Genomic DNA, 15,246 nt, shown 5'->3' on the forward strand with positions numbered 1-15,246 from the left:
TTATTTGTGCACACAGAACCGGGGTACAGGCCAGAGGTGCAGGGACGGTGAGAGGCTTCACCAGAGACAGAGCAGGGAGCAGAACAGGCAGATCGACGAAGTACACTGCTGAGGGGAGCAGCGGGCGGGTCAGGAGAGGTCTGCTGCACCATGTGGTCACCTCCGGGGCTGGGGATCAAACTCATGTGGAAGTGGCTTCTTAGTGCTACGCTTTAACCTGCTGCGCTACCAGGGAGGGCCACCAAACCACTTTTTAATGAAATCTTCCTTCCTGTCCCCTAACTTGTTAATAAACTTTCTTTGGAACGCCCATGCCCGAGCCCTGTACCCCCTTCCCTGCTCTAACCAGAATATGAGCTCTTCTCAGGAACGGTGTCTCCTGGAGACTTCACATGTGAGTGGTGTGCCCAGGAGGCTCCCAAGGGAGAGCAAGCCTGAGCCTTTATTTTTTCCTCCTCCCTTCTTGTGGCTGCCTTCCCCTGCCTGGTGTTTGGAAACCTGTTATATTTGTTTGTTTAGAAAATTTGGCTAGAAATTTGCTAGTCCAAACAAGCAGTAGGCTAGAGGGTGGAGTGACTCCAGCTTCGTGTCCTTTGTCCTTGTGAAAATTAGGGGAGAAAGAAAGAAGAGGTGGGGAGAGAGGGAAAGAATAAGGATGTAAGGAGTAGGGGCAGTTTTCAGTTGCTGCTTTTAGGGAGACCCAGCTAATTAAAATTTCGTGGAGGCATCACCTAGCCTAGCTGCCTTTTGCGGCCAGGAAGAAAATGTCACCTAAGGATGGGGCAACACAGATGGCAGTAGTGGGCTGCTCCTTGTTCTCCTTGAGGGAGAAGTCAGAATTTCTGGCCTCCTATCTTCTTTCTAGCTGATGATTCACCTGCTGGTCTGTGATCCTATCTGCCTAGTTATACAGATGGTTCCTTCCTCCCCACCAGTTGCAAAACTCTCCCCCCCACCCCAAGCAAAATACATATAGGAGCTGTGGGTGCACTACAGGGAGGTCTTGATAGTTTAGGTAGGTACCCCAAAACAGCAGGCATCTAGGACTTGAAGAAGTGACTTAATCAGCTAACATGTTCCCTTGTTCTACATAATGGGAGGAACAATTGGAAAGATTTCACTGTTTAGGACTTGGGAGGATGCCCTTCTCTCTCTCTCTTCCTCCCAGTCTTCTCCTATCTTCTTTCTATTACTGTGCTTGCTTTAAAGCATATTCCTCGTACCTAATCCATTGCTAGAAGCCACAGAGTTAGAAGTCCTTCAACACTCCCCTACCTTTTGGGAAGGAATGGACATTTAATTTTAAATCAAATGCTGGCAACTGATTTTGGATAGCAGCTTTCTGGATGGTAACTACAGTGGGATTGGGAGTAGGTTCAAGTCATCTTGGGATCTGGTGTGCAGTACAAGTTTGTTGTACTGCCTGACCAAGAAAGGTAAGAGATCTTCAAAACAGAAGCTAGAAACCAAAGGTTGCTCAACTCCTCTGTCCATCCGCCCTACACCACATTGGCCAATCACTTGGCTGTTTGATTACCTAGAGCTCTGAATGACCTTCTCAAAGGTTGACCCTTCAGTGTTTGAGCCCCTTTATCCAAGAATTACAAGGCGTTTCCTCCTCACAGTCCATGTGGACCTGTAGCTGGAGTACCAGCCAGCCCCATAAGGAATTGCTTCTTAATGCAGGATATGTGTGCATGACTGTGCAAGAGTGAGTGGGGAGGAAATACAGGTTCCTGTGTGCAGGTCCCTTGCTTTGGGTCAGGCATGTGTCTAAGATGCAGGAGCCAGGAATTCTGTTTCCTCAGCCACCAACAATCGACATTGCCTTTCTAGCACACACAGGCCCCATCACCCAAACAGAACTCAGAGTTCCTGAGAAAATACAAATGTGCTGAAGATCTCGTGTGGGAGCTTCTAGCTGAGACCAGTGCAGATGGAGGGAGCAGAGGCACAGCTTCCCAGGGGTGGTGCAGCCTGCTCAGAATTGCTTTGAAATGGAGGCAACCTGTCTTCATGAGGATTCTCCCAAGAGCAGGCCCTTAGACAAAGGCTGGGATGTAGGTCATCTATTTGAGAGGTGAGCCCAGGAAGTAGGAGAAAAGAAATGGGGAGAGATGATACAGGAGGGAGAGAAACCAATACTAAGAAACCAGCTGGTGAGCTAGTGACTGCCATCGGCAGCCGGGCTCCATCTGGCTGGGAACCCCCAGAGATACCTGGGACAGCCTCAACACTGTCCTCTCCAATGATGAGGAAACTGGAGGATTTATGCACTGACTTCCATCCCCCCCTGCCCCCACACACTTGCTACGTAGAGAGGCCATTGGGGAACTTCCAAGTTAGATCTGTGCAGTGAAAGAAGCTGTCAAGCTCAGCTCTCCTCCTCTTGGGTGCAAGGCCTCTGCTACTGACATCACCTGTAGAACACCACAATCACCACAATTCCCGCCCCCTGGAGTTCTCTTGCCCATCTGTGTCATCACTGCCAGATTCTTAGGTTTGAGCTTGAAAGAGGAAGTGAAATGGGATATCTTTGTCCACAGCGCGTTCTAGAAAAACGGAAATATAGTAGTTTACTTCTTTCCCCATTTCAAACTATTCAGTTTACCCAAATAGCTCGTAGCCACCATCACCTCATCCCAAAGTAAGAGACAAGAAAAAGTGCAAGGAAGCAGGTAGGCTTTCTGGAGTGACTTCTTTACCACCAAGCCATAGAAGCAGAGGGAGAAGGGCTGAACTCCCTCATTAGAAAAATGAGACTCAGTATCTTTTCCTTCTTGTTACTGCAGTGCATCTTTAGGTAGGTTTGCCTGGTTTATCTTGGCTCTCTGCCCTTCCAACCTCCATGATCATAATCAGGACTCTGACCTTTATGCCCTCATAGTGTGAACTTCATAGGGGAGAGTATGACTTGCTTATCTGAAGTTCATACTCATTTGTCTACCATTCACAGAGCTCACAGGAGGGGAATGCCAGGAGGTAATGTCTCATACCAGTGGGATTCGGATTTTTTTTTTTAACGAGAAGATAGGGAATTGAATCTACACATGTGGATTCTTCCTGAAACCCACTAAAATTATCAAAAAGTAATATATATATAAAGACACACACACAAAATAATAATAAAAAGGACACAAAATCACGAGGACAGAGAGAACAGAAGAGACAATAGCAAAAAAGAATGTTGGAAGCTGGAAACAGATGGATGCCTGGTAATTGACTTAGCAGCCCCAAGAAAACTGAAACCCAGAGAAAACGAAGAACAGCCCTACTTTAATGGAAAATCCTAAAAAAAAGAAAGAAAAGAAAAGAAAAAGAAATTGGCAGTCCCAGATACCACTGGAATGAGCAAGCCAAAATCAGGAGAACTGGGTGAAAGGTGATTGGGAAGCAGTGAAAGCTCCAGCTCCCTGTCCCACTCTCCATGCTGCAGCACCTCCTTCCCCCCAGGCAGAGAGGTGACCCTATTCTATAGGGCCTCTGTACTGGGAATGCCACGTACCACTGAGGACAGTTGTCCTGTGCAGAACAGGGGCATTAAGTGGATATTTACTCACTGTGGGCTGAGATCCTCAACTTCCTTTCTGCTTATCCCCTAAATCACTGGCTGCTATACTCCACCCTGCTTTTCTGGGAACTCTGGCCAAAATGAAAAGAACTAAGGATTCTGGCATTGGAGTTTCCAAAAAATGACCACCCGTATCTCCCTCCAGTGAATCTCTGAGTTGACAAGTTTGGCTCACACACTCAGGGTTTTCAATAAGCGTTTTAGGTCTTTACTCTTAATCAACAGCAGTGAAAGAGTTTGCCTTAGGTTCCCTGGAAACAGAGGCCAAGATGGCTTGTGATTTACTGAGTGTGGATTCTCAGGAGAAACTTTATCTGTGCTCCGTACCCTGAGAAGCAGGAGAAGGAACTGAGCGAGGATGTGGTTTTAATTGGAGGTTTTTCTGAGTCAGATCCTATAGGGGACCCTGAGGTATGAATTGCATCAGAGTTGATCTCACCTTGAAGCAAGGGAAATATTTTGTATTCACATATTAATCAATCATTGCTTATGGCCTACCATGGAAGAGACTGGAATCTTCCAGCCAAGGCAGTTCCTGGCTGAGGTGAATTCTATAGAGAAGGGGGAAGTTCTGATTCTGTTAACAACCAGAAGGACATCAGTATGGGAAGGACATCAGTAACATCTGCTGTAATTCATGATCCTACCTGCTACAGATCCTACTGAAGGAAAATTGTTAACACAGAAGGTAGAGAACAAATAATAGTAAACACACATCAAAATAAATAAGCAAATAACAGTCAAAATAAACAGAGAAAGGCAATTTGGAAGACACCACCACTTACTTTCAAGGATAAGAGAGGATATTATGAGATATGAATAAGGTGCTACTTTAAGAGATAGGAGACAAAATAAGCTTTAAAAGTTAAGCAAGCAGGGCCTTCCCTGGTGGCGCAACAGTGAAACCAGCCGCAAAGGCTTCAGTGCGAGTTCCGTCCAGGCCAGGGAGATGACCCACATGGCCTGGCAGACCTCTCCTCCTCTCCTGTCTTGCCTGCTGCTCCCCTCAGCAGTGTGTTTCAGTACATCTGCCTGTTCTGCTCCCTACTTTGTCTCTGGTGAATCCTCCCACTGCCCCTGTACCTCTGGTCTGCATCCCAGTTCTGTAAGCATAAATAAATAAATCTTAAAAAAAAAAAAAGTTAAGCAAGCAAACATGATAACTGAGATGAAAAGTTTAATAAGTGGTTGGGAAGTAAATCTGGGTTGTCTGCCAGAAAACAGATCCAAAAGGCAAAACAATGAGAAATGGGTGGGGGGAAGTAAAGTGTGAAGAATTATCCAATAGGTTTAACCTCTGAACTATTAGCCTCTTAGCTTTCCAGAGAGAGGAGGAAATTATTAATGAACTGATTGAAGAAAAACTTTAATATTGAAAAAGCATAAGTTTCCAGGTTGAAAGGGCCCACCATGTGTCTAGCTCAGTGGGTAAAAATGGGTCCATGCAATGCACATATTTCTGAAATCAGAACCCTAGGGACAAAGAGAAGATTCCACAAACTTGAATAAAGTCAAACGGGCAATATGTCAAGTCTCAAGAACCAGAAAATCTTCAGACTTTACTGGAACTGTTGCAACAACACAGGAAGGTGGACTACTAGAGTTATATATTCAAAATTCTAAGGGAAAATTCTAGATCTAGTTAAATTATCAACCAAGAAACAAGTAGAATAAAGACAATTTTAGACACCCCAAATTTCATGCTAGGAAGTAACAATTTCATTTTAGGAAGTAAGTGTAATATGTGAAGATGTGCTCTACCAAACCAAGGGGGGGACCAAGAGAAAGATACAGGACACAAGACTGGGTCTGTTACAGGGCAGGGAGAGGGGCACCCTAGAACCCCCAAACCTGCCCACTCTAAATACGTTTTGCCATCTGCCACATCAAGAAGACAAAACATATAAAAACCTTAATGGAAAGGAACTTTAATACAATTAGTGTGCAATTCAGAAAAGACAAAGAATGTAGTTTCCAAATCAAGTACCCAAGGTTACCCATCCCCTCATGGGTAAAGGTCCAGACAAATGGGATTGACCCAAAGCAAGGCCTGAATGCCCACCACAAGTCTAAAGCACCTTTTGGAGGGGACCCATGGACAAGGGTCAAAAACATTTAAGTCTGGATGGAAAAGAGCAACATAAAAATCAAGATAAATGCTGCCATTGTTAACCTCTCCATTAATGTCTCTAGGGTTACCTGTACCTCTGTGAGATTTATTCTTCATGGTAACTGGAGAATATGGGTTTTGAAAAACAGTCATCTAACCATCTCCAAAACCATGCTATAAAGCCACTTCCTCACCCCACAAAATGTTACTCCTTTGTCAGTACTTCCCAACCCCTGAAACCCCTGGAAATCAATAATCTATTCTCAAATTCATATAGTTTTAACTTTTCTGGAATAAATGGAGTTGTACGGTATGATTTTCTTTGGATCTGTCTTCTTCCATTTAACACAATGCATTTCGTTTGACCTTACTTCACTTCTCCTTGTGTACAAGGTCATCTCTTTGGGGAGGTCTTACTGATGCCCTGAGTGCTACTCAGGACTCTGCACATGGGCTTCCAAAGCCCATAGGGTTTCAGTGAGGAAAGAAGACAAAATGCAGAGATCCATTTCTCGGGCACTTACTACTATACAACTCTTTTGACCACACAGTTTGGGAATCTATTCTGGTGTAGTGTGGTAAGGTCTTGCTTTCAAATTCCATGCCTTTTAATGGCCTTAGAGTATGGTTTTGGAGCTGGTTAGATGAACTGTTTTTCAAATCCCATAGAATAGTATACCATGAAGAATAAAACTCTCTAGGTTTTTCCTAGCAAACTTTCTTTAAAATGAACTTTTGAGGTTGTTGTCAATTTGCAGAAAGATGTTGTATATCTTTCATGCAGTTTCCCCTAGTGGTAACATCTTGGGAGATAGAATGGCTTATAGCATAGCCAGGAAATTGACATTGATAGAACATCTCATCTTACTTGGGTTTCATCAGTTTTACAGGCACTGGTGTGTGTATGTGTATGCTTAGTTTTATGTAGTTTATCACATTTGTGATTCAGGCCACCATAGTTAACATACAGAACAGCTTGGTTACCATAAAGATCCCTTTTATAGTCAAAATCACATCTTTCCCACCCCACTGCCCCCATACTGTCCCTAATCCTGGCAACCACTAATAGATCCACCATCTGTCTACTTTTGTAAGTTCATGCTTGTTACATAAATGAAATAATATAGTATATAACCTTTGTGGTTTGGCTTTGTTTATGTGACATTCTTCTCTGGAGATCCATCCAAGTTTTTGTGCGTATCAGTAGCTTGTTCTTCTTTATTGCTGAGTGGTATTCTCTGGTATGGGTGGTCTACAATTTATTAATCATTAGCCCATTGTTTCTAATTTTGATGGAATAGTCAAAACACTTTTGTAGGAGAAGTCAAACAAGAATAGTTTTGAACATTTGTGTACAGTTTTTGTGTGTGTGTGTGCATATAATTTCTCTGGGGTAAATGCCCAGGAATGCTATTTCTGAGTCATATGGAAGTCGCATGTTTAGTTTCATAAGTAATTGCCAAATTGTTTTTTTCCAGGACTGTATCATTTGATATGCTCAGCAGCCATGATGAGTGACCCAAATTTTCTGTTTTCTCACCAGCATTTAATATTGTCACAACTTTTCATTTTAGTCATTCTGGTAGGTATGTGATGAAAGCTCATTGTAGCTTTACTTTGCATTTCTGTAATGGTTAATGATGCTGAACTTTTTTTTCAAGTGCATATTTGCCATCTGTACATCCTCCATGGTAAAATGTTGAGTCAGGTATTTTGCCCATTTTCTAATTGGATTAGTTGTGGGGTTTTTTTTTTTTTTTTGCTATTATGCCTTATGAGTTTTAAAGTATATTCAAGATACTAGTCTTTTGTTGGTTATGTGGTTTAAAATTATTTTCTCCCAGTCTGTGGTTTTTCTTTTTGTCCTCTAGAAGGATCTCCTACAGGACAAAAGTTTTAAATATTGAACAAAGTCCAAATTTTCCTTTTATGGTGTCAAGTTTAAGAACTCTTTGCTTAGCTTTAAATCTTAAAGGTTTTTCTCTTTTTTCCCCCCTAAAGTTTTTACATTTTAAATTAATGTCCATGGTTCATTTGCATTCATTAAAAAAATATTTGAGTTGAAGCATCCTGTCACTCCTCCCCCATATTGGATGACTAACTGCCTACTACCATTTGACCATTGTTGAAAAGGCTATCTTTCTTTCACTGGAATTGCTTTTGGGCCTTTATAAAAACTCAAGTGCATGTATTTGTGTGGCTCTGTACTGAGTTTTATATTCCATTTCATTGATTTATGTCAATTTCTTTGTACGGTCTTATATAATAACTCTCTAAAGTGGATACACTTGATTCCTCTTACTTTATTCTCCTTGTGGATACTTAGTTTGTTTATTTTCAGGACTTTGCCTTTCCATATAAATTTTATTTCATTTTTAAAAAAGATTTATTTACTTATACATAACATAACTGGGGTTCAGGTCAGAGGTATGGAGGGCGAGAGGATACACCAGAGACAGAGTGGGGAGCAGAACAGGCCGACTGACAAAGTATGCTGCTGAGGGAAGCAGCGGGTGGGTCAGGAGAGGTCTGCTGCACCATGTGGGTCACCTCCTGGGCGGGGATGAACTCACGCGGAAGTGGCTTTAGCTTCTCGGTGCTGTGCTTTAACCCGCTGCGCCACCGGGGAGGGCCCTTTATTTCATTTTTTCCAACTTTTTTGAGATGCAATCAACAACTCAAAAGTTTAAATTCTAATTTTGAAATTGTGTAAGTTTAAAGTGTGTAATACAGTGATTTGTATAATGTATATATTACAAAACGATTCATCGTTAATCATTAACAGGTCTATCACCTTACATAGTTACAACTTTCTTTTATGCTAAAAACCTTGAAAATTAACTGTTTTGGCAAATTCCAAGCATTTAATACATTGTTGTTTACTAGTCACCCTGCTGTACATTATATCACCAGAGTTTACTCATAACTAGAAATTTGACCACTTTCAGCTACTTCCCACCTCACCCCTTCCATCTGCTCCTCTGCTCCTAGCATCTGCCAATCTCTTCTGATTCATGAGTTTTTTTTTTTTAGATTCTACATAAATGAGATTCATATAAATTTTATAATAAACTTGCCTATATCTGAGGCTCTGAGATTTGATAGGAATTGCGTTAAATCTAGGGATAAATTTTGGGGAATTGGTATATTTACTATGCAGAGTGTTCCAAACTATGAAATGGTCTGTCTCTTCATTGCTTTATATCTTCTTTCATCAGCATCTGTAATTTTTAGCATACACGCGGATCTTGCACATGTTTTTCTTTTTCTTTTTAAAAGCAATTATTGTATCCTACAAATTTTGATATGCTGCATTTTTATTTAATTTAGTTCAAAGTATTAATTTCCTTAGAGGCTAATTTGACCCACAGATTATAGGTGTGTTTAGATTCTAATGTGTAGAGATTTTCATGTTGTCCTTTTATTTTTGATTTCTGCAATCAAAATAATGTTTGATACATTATGTTCAGGGAAGATACTCTATACGATTTCAATTATTTTAAATTAATTGAGGTTTGCTACGGTTCAAGATATGGTATAGATCGGTGATTTTTCTGTAGATTCTTGAAAATATTGTGTAACCTGCTATTGCTGGGTGTAGTATTCTTTATTTACTAATTATACCCTATTAGTTGATGGTTACATTGAGTTCTTTTGTGTCCTTGTTGATTATTTGATAATTTGATAATTTGTCAAGAATGGGCTTGCCACCTACATTTGTGATTGTATGTTTGTCTATTTTTCCTTTCAACTTTGATCTTGCATTATATAGTTTGAGGCTCTTCTGGTATAGGACCCCTGTGCTTTCCTGCTTTCACTCTTGTGAATGTTGCTCTTTGTCTCTAGTAATTTTCTTTGCTCAGGAGTTGACTTTATCTGCTAGTAGTACAGCTGCTCTTGCTTTCTTTTGACTACTGTTTCCATGTGGATATTTTTCCACGCCCACTTAGCTTTTTCTGGAGTGGTGGAGGTGGGGTTGCAATGCTTTGTGTCGGGTTTGGCTGCTGTAGAGTGGTTATTGTCTAAGACTTTTCTATTTCCAGAATGTTCCTTTTGTAATTGACTGGAGAGCAGGCTTTACTGGAGCTTTTTTTGGGTCTATGCATGTTGGCATCTTTGAGTTGCTGACTTCTCCAGTACTCAGGTTAGGACAAATGAGGCAAAAAAGAAAACTCTAGAAACTCATTGCCATGTCATCATGCCATTTGTCAGTTTCCGATGTCTTTAGCTGGTCTGCTTTCTTCTCTCTACTTATCAGTATCTGCTTATGGTTTTTTTTTTTTTCTATCTGTCTGTCTATCTGTCATCTATCTCTCTGCCTATCATCTATGTATCTTCAGGGTTATTTATTTATTTTTTAAAGATTTTTTTTTTAGGATTTATTTATTTGTACAGAACTGGGGTACAGGCCAGAGATGTAGAGGGTGAGAGGATTCACCAGAGACAGAATTGGGCACAGAACAGGCAGATGGACGAAGTACACTGCTGAGGGGAGCAGCGGGCGGGTCAGGAGAGGTCTGCCACACCATGTGGATCTCCTCGAGGGCAGGCTGGGATCAAACTCATGCAGAAGTGGCTTAAGCTTCTTTATGCTGTGCTTTAACCCGCTGTGCCACCAGGGAGGGCCCTATTTTTTAAAGATTTTATTTATGTACACACGAACTGGGGTACAGGCCATTGGTGCAGGGTGGGGGGGAGAGAGTCACCAAAGACAGAGTGGGAAACAGAACAGGTGGATTGATTGAAATACACTCCTCAGGGTGTGGGGGGGTGCAGCAGGTGAGTCAGGAGAGGTCTGCCATGCCATTTGTGACACCTCACTGTCTGGATGTCAAACTTGTGCTGCACTGGCTTTGGAGAGCTTTACAGTGCTGCACTTTAACCCCTTGTGCTACCAAGAAGGGCCCCTTGAAGGGTTTTTAAACTGTTCCTAAGAGGAGCAAAAGGAGGGAAAAGTATATGTACTCTACCTTTCTGGAAGAGTATGTCCCCCGAGGACTTAGAAGATTCAGAAAAAAAAAAAAAAAAAAAGCCAGGAACGCAATGTAAAGCATATAATGAATGACTCCATGCATATGAAGTTCTAGGACAGGCAAACTAATTTGTGATGCTAAAATTCCAAATAGTGGTTAGCTCTGAGAGCTATGTTTTGGGAGGGATCTCCTGGATTTCTGGAAATGTGCTATACCTAGATTGTGGTAGAAGTTGTGCTGTTGACTGTATATTCAAAAATCCTCTAAGTTTACACATTACGTTTATGCTTTATATCTCAATAAAATAACTTTAAAAGGTAGAGTCCTATTTTACTCTTTCTGCTTCATCTCCTCCATGAGGCAATTAAAAAAATCACATGCTAGGTGCAGGCTGAATGAGGGGTGAATCTAGGCTAGCCAAGAAATGCCAGAAACAAAGACTCCAATTAATAATTTGAAAAGGTTCTTTTGTTCCTGGTTGACTAAGGGGTGCTGGTGGCCCCCTGGGATGTATCATGCACTTTCATCTACATTAGTTAATCCCACAGTAACCCTCTGAGGAGATAAATTTATTATTCCCATTTACAGATGAGGAAACTGAGATAGAAAAGAGTTTAAAACTAGGTCTCTACAATGAGGAAAATAAAAATGATCATTATGCCAATCCTATAGAAGTAATAGCTGCAGATAAGATCCATTGATGGTTGTCAAAAATAGTGGGAAGTCTTCAAGTATCTCTCTGATATACTCCAAGTATCTCCTAATTTGGCTTACTGGTTATACAGAAGTTCTGAAACCTGGAAGACACCATTTTAACCAAGGACAAGGTTAATTTAAGTTCATGAGTAACAGCCATATTGACATTATGTACCCCTAGTATGAGGTCCTAAGGGCACATTACTGTTTCTTTCTCAGTCCTAATCATGATGAAAGACCAGACAACCCCAAATGGAGAGTCATTCTACTGAATATTATATAACTCAGAGCTCACAGTCTGTCTACTCTAGCCAAAAGCGTGACACTGCCCAAGGACATGGGGTACCTCCTTTCTGGGGTGGTGAACAGGCACCCCTCTCACTGCTAGGGACCCATGTTTCAGCATGCTGTATGGCCGGGATCCACATTTCTTGACCTGAGGGATTTCTTTAAAGCATGAAGGTGGCTGGAGACCAGAACACCTTCCCACCAAGTGTACCTAACTCTCAACTAGGAGCAGGTGTGCAAACATTCCAGCTCCCTCTCACTCTGGGGAGGTGGGTTACACATTGAGGCACTATTCTGTATTGGCCCCAGAGTTCCTCCAAGGGACTTAGTTCTAGTTGCCACAGTGGTAACTTGTTGATAATGTATCCTTTACTGGCTGTGTTCCCTTCCCTGTCTCCGCCCTTCACTGTCTCCTTCCTCCATACCTTCATCAGTGTCTCCTGGCATCTCAAACTACTTGAATGTAAGTTTATGTCCCATGTCTGCTTCTGGGGGATGCAGACTAAGGCAACCACCATCCTTCAGTCACAGACAAACTGCAACCAGCAAAGGCATGATGCATGGGCAACACCAACCAGGTTACCATGAAATGCTGCCCAGGAGGCATACTTCACAGCACTGGGAGTTGTACAAACAGAGGCTTGTATTGGTTTCCTGTTGCTGCTATAACTAGTTAGCTTCAAACAACGGGATTTTGTTGTTTACAGTTTGGAGGTCAGGACACCACAAGGAGTTTCACTGCACTAAAATCAAGGGGCTGACAGCTCCATGTTCCTTCTGGAATCTCTAGGTGACCTTTTCCCATGCCCTTTTCAACCTCTGTAGGTCCTTGCAGTCATTGGCTTGTGGCCTCATCCATCTTCAAAGTTAGCAGTGTCACTCCTCTGTTTCTATCAGTACATCTCCTTCACTGACTCTCTTCCTTCCCTTGTGATTGCATCAGATAATCCAGGTTGGATAATCCATTTCAGTATGTTCGATTGAAACATACCTCATATATGCTAATACATTAAAAGGATCTGGGTATAGGATGAGAATATCTGGGGTGTGTGCATTATTCTGTCTTCTCTAGTGCTTAAGGGGTTTACAATAAAGGGGTTGCATTAGCAACACCTGCCTATAAGAAGTCAGCACTGGGGTGGGGGGTAGGTATTTACAAAGTGGAGAAATACAAAGAGGAAAATATATTTCTGTATTTATGCATATGTACATATGTATAGATGTATGTGTGTGTATCTGGGAGAAAGTAGAGTGAGAAGTAAGATGGGGTAGTGGCGGTGGACACCTGACAGGAACAAGAGGACTATTAAGAAGGAGCCATGTAGGGTGGTGAGGAGGTGGCCCTGTCTGAGGTGGGGTTGTAGAAAGGCAGGGTGAGGGTGGAGTCCATGGATTTTACAATCTTAAAGGCTGCCAAGAATGTGCATGTGAGAAAAAATAGAGAAGGGAGTCTGGTCTGGAGCTCCAGGCTGCCCAGAGGATGGCTAAGGCTCCACAGAGGGAGGGGGGCAGGGTTCTGAGACCAGAGAGGAAAAAGGAAAGAGAAACTAGATTTGTTATGGGAAACAGGGTTGTGATTTCATAGTTGGAAGTGCCTGTGTGTGCTTAATGTAAGTGCGGGGTTTAGTCATAGGTTGGGGAAGAATTACTAATTTGCAACTTCTATAAAAACTTTGTCCCCTAATAAAAATCCTGTGTGTAATAGGGATTCAGTAACGTTTGAGTTGCTGCCAGGACCAGGGGATGTTCTCTGTGCGTAAGTGAGGAACGCGAATGGACTTGGGGAGTCAAGCGTGAAAGGGAAAGACAGCATGTGAACAGGCAGTGGGTGAGTGCATGACTGAGGTAGAAAAGACTTTTCTAAGCTGGGATAGTGGAAGGTTTTCAGTTCCTTGTCATCCACAGTTCCTCGTGCTGTTCACACAGCAGCTACCCCCAGCCTACCTGACTTGGGGAGCAGCCTTGAAATATGTGGTCCCCATTCTACTCCTTGGAATCTGTCTTCTTTTCTCCATTTCCTCCTCACATCTTGCTTTACATTGCATCCTGGGAGGCTCAAAGCTGGAGGAGACAACAACTGTGGCTTCTTTCTCAGGTTTCCATCCATCATTTTTTTCTACCATTTGTATTCATTGTGGGAAACAAATGTGAATAGAGGTTGATATGAGCCTGGAATCATGCAGTGGGTACCAGAGAGGAGACCCCATAGCTAAGAGGGGTTCTGCAGTCTGGAGCATATTGGACTAGCTCAGCAGCTGCATCAGGGGGCCACTGATCTGTAACCAGCATCTGTGTGAGGCACCAGCGTCCATCAACGTAAGGATATAGAACAGCAGACAATCTCATAACCTGCTCCAGGGAGTGCATATTGGTATCAAACTTTGGGGAAACACTTCAGTGATATCTTACAGAGGGGAAGAGACTCATCCTCTATGAGATAGCAGTTACACCCGAGAGACAGGTTTGCATTTATTGGAGGAGAAAAAGAATGTTCATTGCAACATAGTTTGAAATAGCAAACTTGGAAATAAATGAAACTGTTAAATAAGATGTTGGATACCGTTTCATGTAATAAAACATATCAGGTAAGTAAACAAGTTACAATTACCAAAGCTAACTCTAAAAGCATGAAGTTAAGGGATAAAAGCATGCTACAGAATGATGTGCTCAGAGATACCATTTATAAAATGTTTTAGAAACATGCAAGGTAATATGATGTAGTGTTTACATTTATACCTACATGTACATATGCCTGTGTGTCCATGTTGCTGTATACGTGTGTGTTTGTGTGCCTATGTGTACTGCATTCACACACGTACATAGTATAAGAACACGATGCTTTGGAGTGAGAATCAACATAGAGCAGTGAGACTTGAAGTTGCTTGATTTGTATCCTCGTTCCTTCTCTTGTTGTATAATCTTGGAAAAATTCCTCAACCTCTATACGTCTCAGTTTTCCGATGTGTGAAATGGGAAGTGACAATGGTATTAGTCAGCAGTTGCTGCTCTAATATTGTATAACAAGCAACCCCTGAGCTCAGTGCTCACAGCCATAGCATTTTTTTTTTTTACCCTGTGTGGGTTGCCCGTGGTTCTGCTGGACTTGGCTCCAGACTGTGGGGTTGGGCTCAGGTCTGCTCCACCTGTCTCCACTAGCAACCGTCCAGGGTGTGTTCATGGCAAAGGTCACAGGCCTGAGTGGCAGATGCAAACGCTGTTTGTCTTCTTAAGTCTTTGACTTAGTACTGGATGTTGCTGCCGCCCACATTCCATTGACCAGAGTAAGTCACCAAACTCAAATCAGTAGCGTGGAGGAAGCGCAAACCCCACACAGAAGCAGAGCAAGACAGGAGGAGCAGGAAGAACTGTGAGCAAACAATAGCACAGAAGTGACTGCTTCCTGTGGTTGTTTGCACGATTCAACAAGTTATAAAGGGCAGGCCTTGCACACAGTAGGTGCTCTGCTTATTAAGCTGGAGAATGACGAGCTTTGGGAGAAAAGGGGATTTAATTCTGCTAAGTTTTTCTTTTCTTTTCTTTTCTTTCTTTCTTTCTTCCTTTCTTTCTTTCTTCCTTTCTTTCTTTCTTCCTTCCTTCCTTCCTTCCTT

This window comes from Condylura cristata, unplaced genomic scaffold (assembly GCF_000260355.1).
Source record: "Condylura cristata isolate star-nosed mole 26May11 unplaced genomic scaffold, ConCri1.0 scaffold00022, whole genome shotgun sequence".
In the NCBI taxonomy this organism is placed as follows: Eukaryota; Metazoa; Chordata; class Mammalia; order Eulipotyphla; family Talpidae; genus Condylura; species Condylura cristata.